This window comes from Furipterus horrens, unplaced genomic scaffold (genome assembly GCF_987537825.1).
Source record: "Furipterus horrens unplaced genomic scaffold, mFurHor1.1.pri manual_scaffold_9, whole genome shotgun sequence".
Lineage (NCBI taxonomy): Eukaryota > Metazoa > Chordata > Mammalia > Chiroptera > Furipteridae > Furipterus > Furipterus horrens.
Genome location: NW_028327179.1, coordinates 60,445,491 through 60,463,752, shown reverse-complemented (window position 1 = coordinate 60,463,752; position 18,262 = coordinate 60,445,491).

Here is an 18,262-nt window from a genome sequence, read left to right as displayed (position 1 = left end):
TTCTTAGTTGTGGAAGGAGATACAGCATGTCTGTCTATACCTCCTTCTTGGCCAGAAGTCTGCATGGTCTTGTTTTAACTTCTGGCTCCATCATTTAGTAAGACAATGGACAATTTACTTTGACTTTCTGACTCACCAAAAATCTAGTAATAATTGCTATTTTATAGAGTTATTCAAACATTTAAGTGTCTAAAATAGTATCTAGCATATGATCATATTTAAATAAAGGCTGGATATTATTATTTTTTATTATCAATGTTAATACAATTATCATTTATGTGTAATTTATTTTTTAAACTTACATAAATACAATTTACACCAATATACTGAACATAACTTTTTAAAATTTTCTTTACTATTTTCATTAAATATAATAGATAAAATAACTTTGCATGTAAACACAGGTTTGCCTCATTCTTTTAAATAGCTATATATCATTTTACTGTATGAATCTATGTTTAAAACATTTTACTAGATTTGTATTAACTAATATTTGGGTATATCTAGTTTTTTATTACAAACAATATTTAAAACATATATATTAGTGTATCTCAGTAGTAAAATTTCTAACAATGAGGTCATTATACAGTCAACAGGAAATTTTTATTTTATTTTTATTTTTTTATTATATTTTTTGGCTTTTAAATTACAGTTGTCCCATTTTTACCCCATTGCTCCCCCCTACCCAGCCCACCCCTTCAACCACAATCATATCTCTCCCCATTGTCCATGTCCATGAGTCATTTATACATGTTCCTTGACTAAACCTTTCCCTTACTTATCCCCCTTCTCTCCCTCCCTCCTCCCCCCTATTGACTGTTATTCTGCTCCTTGTCCTATTTAGTTCATTTGTTTATGTTGTTCTTTAGTTTCCTGTATTAAGTGATATCATATGGTATTTTTCTTTCTTTGCCTGGCTTATTTCACTAAGCATAATTCTCTGTAGTTCCATACATGTTGCCACAAATGGCAGGAGTTCTTTCTTTCTCTTTACTGCATATTATTCTGTTATGTAAATATACCACAGTTTTTTGATCCTCTCATCTACAAATAGGCACTTAGCTGTTTCCAGCACTTAGATATTGTAAACAGTGCTGCCATGAACATAGGGGTGCATAAGTTTTTTTGAATTAGGGTTTTAGGATTTTTCGGGTATAATGCTAGCAGTAAAATTGCTGGTTCAAAAGGCAGTTCCATTTTTTAGTCTTTTGAGATAATTCCATACTGTTTTCCATAGAGGCTGAACCAGTCTGCATTCCCACCAACAGTGCAGGAGGGTTGCCTTTTCTCCACACCGTTGTCAGCACTTGTTGTTTATTGATTTGTTGATGATGGCCATTTTGACAGGTGTAAAGTGGTATCTCATTGTGGTTTTTATTTGCATCTCTCTGATGGCTAGTGGTGTTGAACATTTTTTCATGTGCCTATGGACCTTCTGTAGGTCCTCTTCAGAGAAGTGTTTGTTCAGTTCCTTTGCCCATTTTTTAATTGGGTTGTCTGTTTTCTTGATGTTGAGTCATATAAGCTCTTCATATATTTTGGAGAGCAGTCCCCTGTCTGAGATGTCATTGGCAAATATGTTTTCCCATATGGTTGGTTTCCTTTTCATCTTGCTAATGTTTTCTTTAGCTGAGCAGAAACTCTTTAGCTTGATGTAGTCCCATTTGTTTATTGTTTTCTTTATTTCCCTTGCCTTAGGAAATGTATCCATGAAAATATTGTTACATGGGATATCTGAATTTTTCCTGCCTATGTATTCCTCTAGGACTTTTATGATGTCATAGCTTACATTTAATTATTTGATCCATCTTGAGTTTATTCTTGTGTGTGGTGTAAGTTGGTGGTCTAGTTCTATTATTTTGCACATCCCTGTCCACTTCTCCCAGCACCATTTGTTAAAGAGACTCTTCTCACACCATTTTATGTTCCTTCCTCTTTTATCAAATATTAGATGATGGTATAGTCCTGGGTTTATTTCTGGACTCTCTATTCTGTTCCATTGATCTATATGTTAGTTATTATGCGAGTACCAGACTGTTTTGATCACATTGGCTTTGTAGTATTGTTTGATGTCTGGTATTGTGATTCCTCCTGCTGTGTTCTTCTGTCTCAAGATTGCTTTTGCTATTCGGGGTGTTTCTCGGTTCCATATAAATTTTTGGAGTATTCGTTCTAGGTCAATGAAATATGTCATTGGTATTTTAATAGGGATTGCATCGAATCTATAAATTGCTTAGGGTAGTATAGCCATTTTAATGATATTGATTCTTCCCATCCAAGAACATGGTATTTGCTTCCATTTATTTGTATCTTCCTTAATTTCTTTCTTCAATGTTATGTAATTTTCAGAGTACCGGTCTTTTATCTCTTTGGTTAAGTTTACTCCTAGGTACTTTATTTTTCTTGTTGCTATAGTAAGTGGTATTTTCTTTTTTATTTCTGTCTCTGATATTTTATTGTTAGTGTATAGAAATGCCTCAGATTTCTGTATATTTATTTTGTACCCTGCGATTTTGCCAAATTCAGTTATTATATAGAGTAGTCTTTTAGTGGAGTTTATATGGTTTTATTTGTATATTATCATGTTATCTGCATATAATGATAGTTTTACTTCCTCTTTCCCATTTTGGATGCCTTTTATTTCTTTTTCTTGTCTGATTGATGTGGGTAGGATTTCCAACACTATATTGAATAGGAGTGGATAGAGTAGACATCCTTGTCTAGTTCCTTATTTCAGGAGGAATACTTTCAGTTTTTGTCCATTGAGTATGATGTTGGCTTCAGGTTTTTCATATATAGCTTTAATTTTGTTAATGTATGCTCCCTCTCTTCCCATTTTGCTGAGTGTTTTCATCATAAATAGGTGTTGTACTTTATCAAATGCTTTTTCTGCATCTATTGATATGATCATGTGATTTTTGTCTTTCATTTTGTTTAGGTGATGTTTTACATTTATTGCATTGCGAATATTAAACCATCCTTGCATCTCTGGGATGAATCCCACTTGATCGTGGTGTATAATCTTTTTGAGGAATTGCTGGATTCTGTTTGCCAATATTTTGTTGAGGATTTTAACATCTATGTTCATCAGAATTATTGGCCTGTAGTTTTCTTTCTTTCTTGTGTCTTGACCTTGTTTTGGGATTGGGGTAATACTGTCTTCATAGAAAGAGTTTGGGATTTTTCCCTCTTCTTGAATTTTTTGGAATAATTTGAGGAGGGTAGGAGTTAGTTCTTCCCTAAATGTTTTGTAAAATTCGCTTGTGAAGCCATCCGGTCTGGGGCTTTTGTGTGCAGGGAGATTTTTGATTACTGTTTCAATTTCCTTCTTTGTTATTGTTCTGTTGAGACTTTCTACTTCTTCTTGATTCAGTTTTGGAAGGTTATATGTTTATAGAAATTTGTCCATTTCTTCTAGGTTGTCAAATTTCTTGCCATACAGTTGTTTGTAGTAATTTCTTACAATCCTTTGTATTTGTGTGGTATCAGTCATGATTTCTCTTTCTTCATTTCTGATTTTGCTTATTTGGGTCTTCTCTCTTTTTTTCTTGATAAGCCTGACTATAGGCTTGTCGATTTTGTTCATTTTTTCAAAGAACCAGCTCCTATTTTTATTGATTTTTTGGATTTTGTGTTTAGTCTCTATGTCATTTAATTCTGCTCTGATATTGATGATTTCCTTCCTTATCCTTGCCCTCAGTTTTGTTTGTTGTTGTTGTTCTAGTTCTTGTAGCTTTAGGGTTAGATTTTTTACTTGAGATTCTTCTATCCTTTTTAGATATGCCCGTATTGCTATAAACTTCCCTTAGGACTGCTTTTGCTGTGTCCTGTAGGTTTTGGGCTGTTTTGTGCTCATTATTAGTAGTTTCCAGAAATTTCTAGATTTCTTCTTTGATGTCATTGTTAACCTATTCATTATTTAATAGCATGTTATTCATTCTCCATGAGTTCAGATGTCTTTGATATTTTTCTCCGACTTTGACTTTTAGTTTCAAGGCATTATGGTCTGAAAAGATGCTTGATATGATTTCAATTTTCTTGAATTTGTTGAGGCTTGTTTTGTGTTCTAGCATGTGGCCTATCTTTGAAAATGTCCCATGTGCATTTGAAAAGAATATATATTTTGCTTCTTTGGGGTGAAAAGTTCTATATGTTTCAGTTGAGTCCATGTGGTTTAGTGTGTTGTTCAATGCCCTATATCCTTGGTGTTTCTTTGCTTCGATGATCTGTCTATTGTTGATAATGAAGTGTTGAAGTCTTCTACTATGAGTGTATTGTTGTTAATATTCTTCTTGTGGTCTTCTAGTATTTTCTTTATGTATTTAGGTGCTCCTTTGTTGGGTGCATATATGTTTATCAGTGTTATATCTTCTTGATGGATTGTTCCTTTAAGTATTATGAAATGTCCTTCTTTGTCTCTTTTTATTGCCCTTGTTTGAAATCCGTTTTGTCTGATATGAGGACTGCTACCCCAGCATTTTTTTCAGGTCTGTTTGCTTGGAATATTTTTTTGTATCCCTTTACTTTCAATCTATGTAAATCTTTTGTTTTGAGGTGTGTTTCTTGTAGACAGCAAATATTTGGGTCCTGTTTTCTTATCCATTCCGTTACCCTATGTCTTTTAATTGGAACATTTAAACCATTTACATTTAAGGTTATTATTGATATGTACTTATTCATTTCCCTTTGTACCTCAGTTTCTCTCCTCCTTCTTTCTTCTTTTTTCTTAGAACATTCCCTCTAGCGTCTCTTGCAATGCTGGTTTGCTGGAGATGTATTATTTTAGTCTTCTTCTGTCTGAGAAACTCCTTATTTCACCTTCCATTTTGAATGAGATCCTTGCTGGGTAGAGTATTCTTGTTTTTCTGGCCTTTGTTTTTCATTGCTTAAAATATTTTTTTGCCATTTTCTCCTGTCTTGTAGTGTTTCTGTTGAGAAATCAGTCAAAAGCCTTATCGGAGCTCCCTTGTATGTTATTTGCTCTTTTTCTATTGCTGCTTTGGGATTCTCTATTTGTCTTTGAATGTTGCCATTTTAATTATGATGTGCTTTGGCATGGGTTTTTTGGGGGTTCCTCTTCACTGGACTTTCTGTGCTTCCTGAACTTGCATAACTTTTTCTCTCATCAGGTTGGGAAAATTTTTCTGTCATTACTTCTCCTATCAGCTTTTTTATTCCTCATTTTTCTTCTCCCTCTTTTATTTTGATGATTCATATATTATTTTTCCTCATGCTATATTGTAATTCCCTTACATCTTCTTCATATTTTTTTCAATCTTTTTTTATTTTGTTGTACTTTGGGGTATATTTTTCTACACTGTCCTCTAACTCACTGATCTGATCTTGTGCTTCGTTTAGCCTGCTTGTGATCTATTCTACTGTATTTCTCAGTTCAGATATTGTATTTTTCATTTATTTCTGGTTCTTGTTAATAGTTTCTATGTCCTTTTTTATGCTGGTGTAGTTCTCCTTAAGTTTCCTGTAATTTTCTTGGAGCTTTGGTAAATTCTTTGGAGGTTGTCGTAGTTGTTTTTGAGATTGTCAAGTACATCGAGCTTCTTCACCATCATTGTTTTGAATCCCATGTCTGACATTTGGGCTATGTCTATTCCATCTACCTCTCTTTCTGGGGATTCCTCTTTTCTTTTCATTGAGAGGTTGTTTTTGCATCTTACCATGTTGGATTCTTCTTGTTTGTTTTTGTTTTTTGTATTTGTCTGCTTTATCTTCCCACCTTTGTGGTTTGAGATTCTTTATAGGAGATCTGGGGGTTTCAGTGGTGGAGTCTCTTTGATCTCCTGAGCCTGATGTTCTTGGTGTACTCTTTATGTCATTTGTTTATGCTGTCTGGTTATATTTCACATGCTCTTTGGTAGGATCTTCCCTGTGGCTAGTTGATTGAGAGTCACTCTGTCTACTTTGTCTTGAGTTCTTTTGTGGAGATACAGTTAAAAACATAACCACTCCGCCTAGGCAGGAAACCCACACCCTCAAAAATGTCCCCCACCCTCTATCCCACTATAGTCAGCAAATGAGCCAGTTTTAATATAAATGTAGAGACGTTACGGCTTTTATACTATAGGAAGAATAGATAAGAGTTGTTTTTAAAGAGGAAAAATATGATTTTTGAGAGAGGGGATTATAAATTAGTAATAGTAGCAAGTAGTGTCGAGATTATGCAAGACAGTAGGTAATATTTACATTTTATGTTAATAAAATAAAAAGAGAGAAAAACGCAATATATAGTAAGCAAGTGGAATTGTATAGTATTAGATTTATATAGTAGTTATAGTCTTTATTTACTGTGAAAGGGAGGCTAAACAAAACAGACAAACAAATAAACAAAAATTAAAGAGGAAGGATGAGGAGAGATGGTATAAAACAAATTAAAGAGATAGTTTTTTTTAATTTTTTAAATAAAATTAAAATTAAAATTAAAAAAATTAAAAATATTAAAATAAAATAAAATACAAGTAAAAAACTAAAATAGAAATAAAAATTAAAAAATATATATATATATACAAAAGAAAAGTTTTTACTCAGTTCAGCCTTTGTGTCATCTTCTCTTCTGTATCCACTGCTTGTCTAATGAGATGGGCCAGAGGTTCCTGATCCTTGCTGCAGCGGTGTGCGCCTGTGTGCAGTCTTGGTTGTGCACCCGTGTTACTCCTGCGTGCCCACGGTGGCTGGTGCATTCATTTGGCACCTGTTTGGAGCCAGCCGGGGTGCTTGTGTGCACAAACACTTGTGTGTGCACGATGGCCTGCATGCTAGCCTCAGGCTTCCGAGCCACGCCCTGGGCATCGGTCTCTTGCCCCTTGGGGCGGAGCCCCGGACACTTGTGCACAGCGGAAGTGAGTGTCTGTTAGTCACCGCTGCCCACTGTTCCCGCACCCGCCTGGACAGGCATGAGCAGAGCTAGCGCAAGTGGGCTGTGCTCTGGACTGGTGCCCACTGGTGCTGACCAGGGGTTTCTGTGCACTGTCTTCTGTGTGCCCAGCTGGTCCTCCCTGCGCTCATTGGGGCACTGATCTTATGTCTGTTGGGGTGTGTCCAAGTGACACCCGGACGCATGGCCAACGACCTTGCTCTGGGCCTGGGCCAGTGTATGAGGGCACTTCCCTGTGCGCGCCCGCGTGACCCAAGGGGAGTGTTGGGGAGTGGGCAAGTACACTTCTGTGCCTGTGCTCCTCAAGAATGTCCTATCATCCCTGACCTTTCCTCCCTTCTCCACAGTACACAAGAGAAAAATATAAAGGAAAATCACATTCTCACATGCACAGCAGTATGCTGTTTCTTGTTTTTCAGCACCAGATGCCACCTAGCCTGCTCATGGCTCTGCCAGCAGGCAGAGATCCGCTCTCCTCCTGATTCCTCTCTGGGGAAGCCTGTGGTCACTAAGAAGTCTTTGTGTACTTCCAGCCGCAGCTCAGGGAGCCACCCCAGTCAGAAATCCCATCTTGTCTCTTTTTCTTCCACTATCCTCACCAAACAGGTCTCTCCCAGATGGTTTTTCTCTAATCCAGCAATGCCAAGTCTCAACTCCTGCCAGTGTCCAGCTGCTTACTGAGATGATCGGTCTGCAATTAGTCCAAAACACAGATGGGTTTCGGGAGCCTGAGAGCGCAGCCTCCCCTCACTCCTCCGCCATCTTCTTCCAAAATCCCTCTTTATTCTTATGAAGTCTTTTTTCATTTTGTTATATTGTCTGGGAATTTTTTTTTTTTTACGTTGTACTCCAGCTCACTGATCTGATCCTCTGCTTTGTTAAGCCTGCTTTTTTTATTCTACTGTGTTTTTCAGTTCGTAAATTGTATTTTTCATTTATTTCTGGTACTTATTAATAGTTTACATGTCCTTTTTTATGCTGCTGTAGTTCTCTGTAAGTTCCTTGTAGCTTCCCTGCAATTCTTTGTAGTTTCTTTGGAGTTCCTTGTAATTTTCCTGGAGTTTGTCATAGTTTTCTTTGAGACTGTCAAATACATAGAGCTTCTTTATCACCATTCTTTTTAATTCCATGTCTGATAGTTGGCTTATGTCTATTCCATCTATCTCTCTTTCTGGGTATTCCTCTTTTTCTTTCATTTGGAGGTTGTTTCTGTGTCTTCCCATGTTGGATTCTTATTGTTTGTTTTTGTTTATTAGATTTGTCTGTTTTGATTTTCCACTTTTGTGGTATGAGATTCTTTATAGGAGACATGGGGGATTCAGTGGTGCAGTCTCTTTGATCTCCTGAGCCTGATGCTCTTGGGATGCCCTTTATGCTGTTTGTTTGTGCTGTCTAGTTGTATTTCAGTTACTCTTCAGTGGATCCTTCCCTCTGTCTAATTGCTTGAGGATCACGCTACCCACCTTGTCTTGAGTTCTTTTGTGGAGATGCTGTTAAAACATAAACACACAACCTAGGCAAAAAACCCACACCCTCAAAAATATCCTCCACCCACAATTCCACTATCAGCAGGAAATGAGCCAGTGTTAATATAAATGTAGAGAGGTTAAGGTTATTATACTATAGGAGAAACAGTTAAGAGTTCTTTTAAATGAAAGGAAAATAATTTTCAAGAGGGAAGGTGATAGAATAATAATAGTAGCAAGTAGGGTCAAAACTATGTGAGACAGTAAGTAATATTTACATTGTATGTTTAAAAAGAGAGTGAAGAATGCAGAATAATGTGAAAAAGTGGATGTGTATAGTAGTATGTTAAATAACAGTTATGTGCTATATGTTTAGTGTAAAAAGGAGGCTAAACAAAACAAACAAACAAAAATTAAAGAAGAAAGATAAGAGGGAGAGAAAGTAGGAAACAGATTAAAGAAAGAGTTTTTTTTAAAGAAGAAAAATAATAAAATAAAATAAAAAGAAAGATTAAAAAGGGAAGAGAAAAAAAGGGAAGAAAAGGAAAGGGAAGAGAAAAAAAGGGGAAGAAAAAAGAAAAAGAAAAAAATCAGAGTTTTTACTCAGTTCAATCTTTGTACAGTCTTCTTTTTCTGGATCCGCTCATGGTCAAAATTTCATGAGTTTCAAATCTCTTCTGGCTGGCTGGCTGAGAAGAGATCTGGCTGGTTTCTGTGGCTGCTTTACTCTCAGTCATGGGCCTGCTGCAACTTTCTGCTGTGAACTGCACTGAGTTGGGTCTCTCCCCACTTGTCCTGAGGCACCCTCCAGCAATCCTCAGGCTTGTCCAGTAATGTTGTTCTGCTGGCAAGCCAGTGCACATGTCCCTAGTCCCCGCTCAACCTTGGGTCCTGTCTTTACTTCTCCTCCCAAGAAATCTCTGTACTCCAAGCCGTAGCACCGGGCTGCGTCTGTCCATCCCTGGCTGACAGCATCTCACTGTTCACTTGTGCGTGCTGCTTGCCAGCCTGGGGTCCCCACTGAGTCTGTGTTTCTGTTGCAGTCCTTCTGTATGGGCCCCTCTTTCCAGTTTAGTTCCAGTCCTGTTTCTTTTTGTTTAGTGGTGCCGTGATTCACACGCCTGGGATGCAAGGTTGCCAGACCAGATTTGCCAGCCCAGGGGGTCCCTACCTAGATTCAGTTCATACAGCTTCCCACAGTCCAGACCTCTCGCCGTCCTTCCATACCTCCGGCTGTTTCAAGGAAACTTTCTTACTGTTTCCCTTCGGGATTCCACTGGCCCCAGTACCTATGGTAAGCAGTAGTTTCCAAGCAGATCCTGGCCAATGAGCCAGTCTGTAGCTGCCCCTTTGGGGTGCAGTGAAGTAGCAGCACTGGAATGGGGGACCCAGTGACTCCCCTTGAGAGCATGGGCAAGCCTTTTTCCCTTTTCCACTCCGCTCCCATACTCCCTTCCCTGCTCGCGCTATCTGAAATCCACACTCATTCACCAGTCTCTGTGTTTGTACTCCAAGACTTTCCGAAATGGGAGCAAGCAGACAACACTGCTACCTATTCTGCCACCATCTTCGGACCATCTCTTGTTTATCTTTTCAAACAACCAGAACTTGGTTTCATTGAATGGTTTTTGGTATTTTTTAGACTCCATTTTATTTATCTCTGATGTTTATTATTTTCTTTTCTCTACTCACTTTGGGCTTTGTTGTTATTTTTCTAGTTCCTTAAGGTATAAGGTTATATTGTTTATTTGAGATTTTTGTTTTTTGATTTAGGCCTCTATTGCTATGAATTTCCTTCTCTGGATTGCTTTTACTGTGTTTCACAGAATTTGGGTTGTTGTGTCTTTATTTTCATTTGTCTGAAGCTATCTTCTGATTTCTACCTTGATCTCATTGTTAACCTATTTTTTTTTGTAACCTACTTTTTAACCTCCATGTTTTGTGTGTTTTCAGTGTTTTTCTTGTAATTGATTCCAAATTTCATGCCATGAGGTCAGAGAAGATTCTTGATATGATTTTAATTTTCTTGAATTAATTGAGACTTGTTTTGTGTCCTGACACATGGTATAACCTGGAAAATATTTCATGTGCACTTGAAAAAAATGTATATTCTCCTTTTTTGGGTTAAAATGTTCTGAAAATATCAATTAATTTCATCTACTCCAATGTGTCATTGATCTTCTGTATGAATGATCCTTTCATTGATGTGATTGGGGTGTTAAAGTACCCTGCTATGACTGTATTACTCTCAATCTCTTCCTTCATGTTAATTAATATTTGCTTAATATATTTAGGTGCTACTATGTAGGGTGTATAAATGTTTATAAGGGTTATATCTTTCTATTGATGTGATCCCTTTATGTAATATCCTTCTTTTTCTTTTATTATAGTCTTTGTTTTAAAGTTTCTTTTTTCTAATATGAGTATTGCTACCTCTGCCTTTTTTCTTTGTTTCTATTTGCATAAAATATGTTTCTCTACCCCTTTATTTTCAGTCTGTATGTGTTTTTTTCTAAGGTGGGTCTCTTGTAGATTGCATATATATGGGTCTTGTTTCCTTATTCATTCAGCTCCCTTATGTGTTTTGACTGGATCATCTAATCCATTTACATTTAAGGTAATCATTGATAGGTACATATTAATTGCCATTTTATTATTTATTTAAAAATTCTTTCCATTTTTTTTTTTCATTTTAACTCATTTCCTTTAACATCATTTATAATACTGTTTTGGTGGCGATATATTCCTTCAGCTTTTTCTTGTCCGGGAAGGTCTTTATTTTGTCTTCAATGTTAAGTGATAGTCTTGCTGGGTAGAGTAGTCTTCACTTTAAATATTTCATGCTACTCCCTTCTGTTCTGAAATGTTTTTGTTGAGAAATAAGCTGACAGTCTTATGAGAGCTCTTTTGTAGATAACTTAACCATCTTTGTTTTTTATTTTTTTTAAGATTCTCAATTTGTCTTTAATGCTTGCCATTTTAATTATTCTATATCTCATTCAGGCCTCTTTGGGTTCATCTTGTTTGGGACTCTGTATTTCCTGGAATTGTGTATCTTTTTGCTACACCATGCTAGAGAAATTTTCAGTCATTATTTTTACAAATAGGTTCCCAATTCCTCACTATCTCTCTTTTTGTTCTGGTACTTTTATGGTATAAATTTTTGGTACTTGGTATTGTCCCAAGGATCCCTTAAACTGCCTTTACTTTTTAAATTTTAATGTAATTTAACTTAATTTTTTTGCTGTTCTGATTGGTATTTTCTGCTAGCTTGTCTTCCAAATTGTTGATTTTATCTTCTGTTGAATCTTTTAAGTATAGTCTCATTTCAAATATTGTGTTCTTCATTTAGGATTGCTTCTTTTTTTATGGTTTCTATGTCCTTTCCTATGATTACTATATTTTTATTGAAGTTATCACTGAGTTCATCTATTCTTCCTTTAAGTTGCTTGAGTATTTTTATAATCAATGTTTTGAACTCTGTGTTTGGTAAATTGCTGGCCTTCATTTCATGAATCATACTTCTTTTTTTTTGGAGATTTCTTTTGTTTTTTTCACTTGGAGAATGTTTCTTTGTCTCTCCATTTTAGCTCCCTCTCTATATTTTTTCTGTGTATTAGGTTGATCTGTTATGGCTTTCTACTACCTTACATAGTAGGTATTTTGGGGGGCTCAGTGGCTCTATCTTTATGATCACCTGTACTAGTAGTTCCAGTGATTTTTTTGTGTGCTTTATGTGAGTCCCCCTGTTGTACACAAATCTTGATTGCTATTGGCCCATTTGTGGGTGGGTCTGACCTTCAGTCTGGCTGACTATGAGGATTGACCCCAACTACAGTGTATGAGCTACAGTGCAGGGCCTGACCCAACCAAGCAAAATTTTCCCAGGCACGTTCTGGTTCTTGCCAAGATTTCCCTTTATATTTACCACTGTGGAGCTAATTGAATCACACTATGATTTAGTCTGAAGCCTGCCACTGGGTGTGATGGTTCTGGGTCTTCCCGAAAGGGGCTCTGGTCATTGCCAGACATTGCCTCTGACTGCCCCTGGGCTACCACTGTTAGGAGCTACAAAGTGATCCATCATTTGTGGCTTCATCTGTTGGGCCTGGGTGTCCAAAGGATGAGCCAAGCTGCACACCAAGGCTAACTTCCACCAACAACAAGCCTATGGTAAATTCAGCAAAAGCATAAGGCACCTTGATCCCTACCTCTGTCTACCAGCTTCCTGTTAGGTTCAGATACTGAAAGGGCCTCTGGTTATACTTGAGTTGTGTAAGGTGGTTTCTCAGTGAGTTACCAGATAAGGGTGAGTGGTATTCACCGGATTGATACAGATTCAAACTCAATGCCAGTGTTGAGTCTGAGGCCATTCAACAAGTCCAGGGTATACCAAGTACAGCTTCCACTTCCCTGGGGCCTAAAGATCTTCATGGTGGGGCAAGGTCTCAAGGAGTCAGGGTGAGTCCTGCAGACTGCATCATCCTAAAAGAGACCAAGATTTGTCCATGTGGAATGAAGGCTCTGCATAGAAATGTTGGCACTAGTTGGGTGTGTGAGGGGAAAATAGCCCCCACCCCAAAGCCATACAACTCATATTTTCCTAGTGCATGTCTGCCACCTTTGAGTCAGCCTGCAGTTCTTTTAGAGCCTTTGAAGGAATTCTTTGCTGCTGGCCCAAGCTAGGTGTAGCCAGTGTTCTCTTCCTCAGGGTGCAAGCTCAGCAGAGCAGAGCCACATGGACTTGGAAGAGTGAGGTTAGTGAATTTCCTATGTTGGCATTGGTTGAGCATGTGATAGGAAAAATGTCTCTTGCCCTAGAGACACACAACTCAGTCTCTCCTTATGCATCTCTGATACCCCCTGAGTGTGCCCAGACCCCTCTCAAGAGCCCTCTAAGAATATCTGCACTGTGAGTCCAGACTCCTCTATAAGAAGTAAGTTTGACAGGGCAGAGCCACAGGAAATCAGGAGTGTGGGGCTAGTGCATTCCCTCAGGCTGATGCTGAATGAAAGGGGGTGTTCAACCAAGGAAAGATGGTGTGGACAGTGGACAGTGTGGGAGAGGGACTCAGCACAGGTACCCTGTTGGCTGTCCCTTCATCTCTCTTCCAGAAACTGTACAATAAAATATCCTTCTGTATGACTCCAGTTTGCTCTGATCTGCCTTCCCTCCACTAGAACACAGTATGGGTGGCTGTGAAGATTGTATGTGCAAACCAGTTAAGAGGATGCTTTGGTTTCTAGCAGACTCTTGTATCTCCTGGCAGACAGAATCCCTGCTGATTTTCATAGCCAGATGCTATGTGGGCTTCTCCTTCCAACTCTGGTGTCCTGGACTGGGGAACCTACTGTGGAGCTGAGACCCCTCACTCCTCATAGGTAACCCCTGAAGCCAAAATATTCCTCCGGTTTTTTAACTGCCACATGTGGGTGCATGGCCAGCCCTTTTTGCATCTCTGCTCTTTCTACCATTCTTGATATGGCTTTTTCTGTAAATCCTTGGTTAAAAGACTTCTGTTTAGCTAGTCTTCAGTTGGTTATTTAGGTCGCTTATTCTATAATTTAGTAGTAATTCTGGTTTGTTCCTGAGAGAAGGTGAGTGTAACTTCTACCTATTTTACCACCATCTTGAATTTTATGTGTATTTCTTAATTGTGTTGCCTAGTATTTACAGAACAATTTTAAATATAGTAATTATAAAGGGCATCTCTGTTTTAACACTTAAAAAGCATGCTTCTAGTGTTTTATTATTAACATGGATGTGGCTTTTTATTGTGTGTATTTACACACACATATACACAAATGCACACACATGGATATACATAAAATGTTGCAGAAATATTAACTGAGTTCTATATCAATGTTTCTCTTTTAAAAATTAGCATTGGATGCAGAATATTGTTACATTATGTTGCGATATATATGCTTTTACCTTTTAACCTAGGTATGTAATGAATTATATGATCTATTAATAATGGATCATACTTGTATTGCTGAGAAAACCTGTTAGCTTGTGCTTCATTTTTCTTTCAAAGTGCTGCTTAACTTTAGTTACTGATGTTTTTAAGATCCTTGAATTCATATTTATAAAAGAAATTGAGACTTCTGGCCAAGATGGAGGGCTAGATTGAGACGCTCCGTCTCCCTCCACAACTAAGAAGGACTGCAACTACTGCAAAACCAGAAATAACCAGAATTTCCAGAAAGTAAAACTACATGGAATTCCAAAGTATGAAGTTATAAACAAGTGGTGCTCGCCTGGATGCATAGGAGGGGCAAAACCAGGGCAGAGAGGTCAAGCTGTGCTTGTGGTGGCAGCTGCAGCAATGAGCTGTGGGATGTGGTAAGCACAGATAGCCATATTTAAGGGGGAGAATAGAAGTTCCTGGGGACCACCCCTGGCTGCAGACTAAACCTGTCAGCTCGCGATTCCAGTGCCAGGGAAGGCAGACACCCATGGCCTCAGACTGTGAGGCCCAGAAGGTGTGGGGATGGAGGAGGAGGCTCCCAGTCACTTAGTGGAGAGAGAATAGCAGAATACATCTTGAACCCCCGCCCCAACACAAAGCGCCATAGTATGGTGAGAAGGGTCGTCTGGTAGTGACGATTGCATGGGCCTCCACCCCATATACCATAGGAGGTGTGACAGCCCTGCCCAAGAAGGAAAGATAAACAAAAATTGTCAGGATGGCAGGAATCATGATTGAGATCCCAGTGACGCAGCTGACCAGAAAGCAAATGTGTGAATTAACCGACGAACAGATAGATAATCTTTCTGAGGCTCAGTTCAGAGCTATAGTCATAAGGCAGCTTACATAACTAACAAAAGATCTTGAATAAGATAGGGAAGGAACGAAGGCTAGTCCTGCTGAAATGAATGAAAACACATACGAGACAAGTGGTGAGGAAAGGAAAACCAGGGATCAAATCAACAAATCAGAACACAGGGAAGGAACAGTCAACCAGTGCAGAAAGAGGAAACAAAAAGTGAAGAATATGAGGAGAGGCTCAGAAACCTCTGGGACAGCTATAAATGAATGAACGTATGAATTATAGGGTTGCCAGAAGGTGAAGAAGAACTAGAAATTGAAAAATTATGTGAAAAAATAATGAAGCAGAACTTCCCTAACATAGGGAAGGAAATAGACTTACAGGTCCAGGAAGCACAGAGATTTCCAGAAAAACTGGACCTGGAGAGAGCCATACCAAGACACATTATAATCAAATCCAAACCACAGTTTTATGAGATGTTAAAGGGACTTGTTTAGGAGAAAAAGGATCAAAACTATGAATATTAGAATGAAAAAATGTATCACAACAACCAACAACAGAATCTAGGGAATCAAAACAAAGGTAAACTAAGTAGGCAATGAAAGTTGAAAAAGAATTATAGGCATGGGGAACATATTGGGGGGATGTCAGTGGGGAGGGGGAAAAGGGAGGGAGATGATGCAGGAATTAAGAGGCATAGTAGGAGGGAATGGAGTAGATAGAAAGATGTTGAGAAGAACTATATGCACAACCAATGGGCACAGTCTAAAGGGGTGGGGCAACTGGAGGGAGGGGCATCACTGGGTAGAGGGGAACAAAGGGAAAAGAAATTGGGACAACTGTAACAGTATAATCAGTAAAACATATTTAAAAAATAAATTGATGAAAGCCATATTTTCTCTACCATTTGGGGGTTTTCTATTTCAAATATACTAGTTATATTTAAATTAGATGGTTATTGATTTCTAAAATGAATCTCAGTTTTCGACAGTCTTCATTGATATAAAGCCTTTTCTTTAGTAACTAATATCCTATGGTGTCAATTTGGTTCTTAATATTTCTAACTTATTTAGTTATTGTACAACTGTTTTATTAATCTTGAATTTGTTTCCTCGGCTTTGAAAAAGTGCTCTGTGTGTCAGTGTTTTGTTCTTGATGTCTTTCTTTTTTAACAATGTTTGTTCTGTTTACATTCTAGAAATAAAAACACTTCAGGATAGAATGGAAGAATTATCTGTTTTATACATGCTCTTTCTCTCCCTCCCCTCACGTATTGCAGTGAAATTGCAAGGATAATTACCATCAGTGGTGTGATGGGGCTGACTCTTAAAGAGTCAGAAATTTACATCTCTTCCCAACTTTCAGTGATGTCATTTTGACAGATTGAATAGGCTATGGTGAGACCATTTACACCATAGTTAATTAGCAAATGCTACAAATTGACTTTTTCCCCCGGAGAGCTTGTTTATACATTTACCAGTGCGATCTGAGTTACCATCATATATATATATTATATTATTGTCTTTCCCAAACTAAATATATACCTTTTTTTACTCCATAAGACACACTTTTTCCCCCAAAAAAGTGGGGGGAAATGTCTGTGCATCTTATGGAGCAAATATTGCATCACAGACCGTGATGTGTATTACCTGACCTGTCAGCAGTGGTGACAGGTGTTAGTAGAGGAAGTGGTGGGCCCATGTGAAACCCCTGGGGATGCTTAAATGTCCCACTTTACTGCTGAATCTCAGGGCATCTGGTCAGTTGCCATCTGCCTCTGCTCATCACCCAGGACCTGGAAGAGTGCAGAGAGCCGCCTGACACTCCCAGCTACAACTGCTGACCTGTTGAATCAGCTTAGCCTAATAACGGGTATGAGGCACAGTGCCAATTGCCAATTGTCTTTGACACTGGGTGTGGTCTGTGTCAGAAGAACTGCCTCCAATCACCAGTGACTGTGTCTTAAGCTGTGCCAATCATGAGAGGCAGATGGGTGGAGCTGAAGTAACATGTTCTCAGCTGGCTACTGGCTCCATTAGATGCTACAGCTGTCTCGTCTACCTCCATACTGTTTCCAGTGCACACCAGATTTCTGTGTGAGGAGGTCAGCAGTAACTGGGTGAGCAGCCATAAATGCTGAAATTTGTAATATATAAAGAGAATTTTGGTGGGGCCACTATTCTAGTAGTAACACAGGCACTGAGGGGATTAAGGGGTATCACTAGCCATAACAGGCTCTGGGAGTAATCTGCCAGAACCTGTAACTAGGATAGTGATGCTCTCAATGACTGTTACAACTAGTGATACCTCTTATCTCCCTCAATGCCTGTTATTAAATGTCCCCATAAATTCTGACACTAGCGATGATGAGTTTCTTGGGGTTTCCAGGAAGCTAGAAGAGTACTTGAACCTTAAAATTTTCCTCATTTGTTAATGACAGTAATGATGGTTCTTAATACCACTGTTGATTGCTGTTCACTTTACATGGTTGAAAATTATTCTGTTATATTTTATTAAATATTTTAGTACACCATTTGGTTCAGATTTTTTTTTCTTGTTTTCCTCCTCTAAACCTAGGTGCATCTTATGGCCAGGTGCATCTTATAGTGCAAAAAATGTGGGGGGGGGTGTGTATATGTGTGTGTCTGTGTTCATATAGACCAGTGGTTCTCAACCTTCCTAATTCCGCGATACTTTAATACAGTTCCTCATGTTGTGGTGACCCCCAACCATAAAAGTATTTTCATTGCTACTTCATAAATATAATTTTGCTACTGTTATGAATTGTAATGTAAATATCTGATATGCAGGATGTATTTTCATTGTTACAAATTGAACATAATTAAAGCACAGTGATTAATCACAAAAACAATATGTAATTATATATGTGTTTTCTGATGGTCTTAGGTGACCCCTGTGAAAGGGTCATTCAACCACCAAAGGGGTTGTGAACCACAGGTTGAGAACTGCTGATATAGACCATGCAACCAATTACTATAATATTGCTTTTTGTCATATTTATGTTATGAGCAAGTCTATTAGATCTTTGTTCTGATAATGTGCAGCTGAATTCTCTTGGACATTCTATCATCTTTACTTTACTTCCTCCTTAGAGTTTTATTTTGGAACCAGA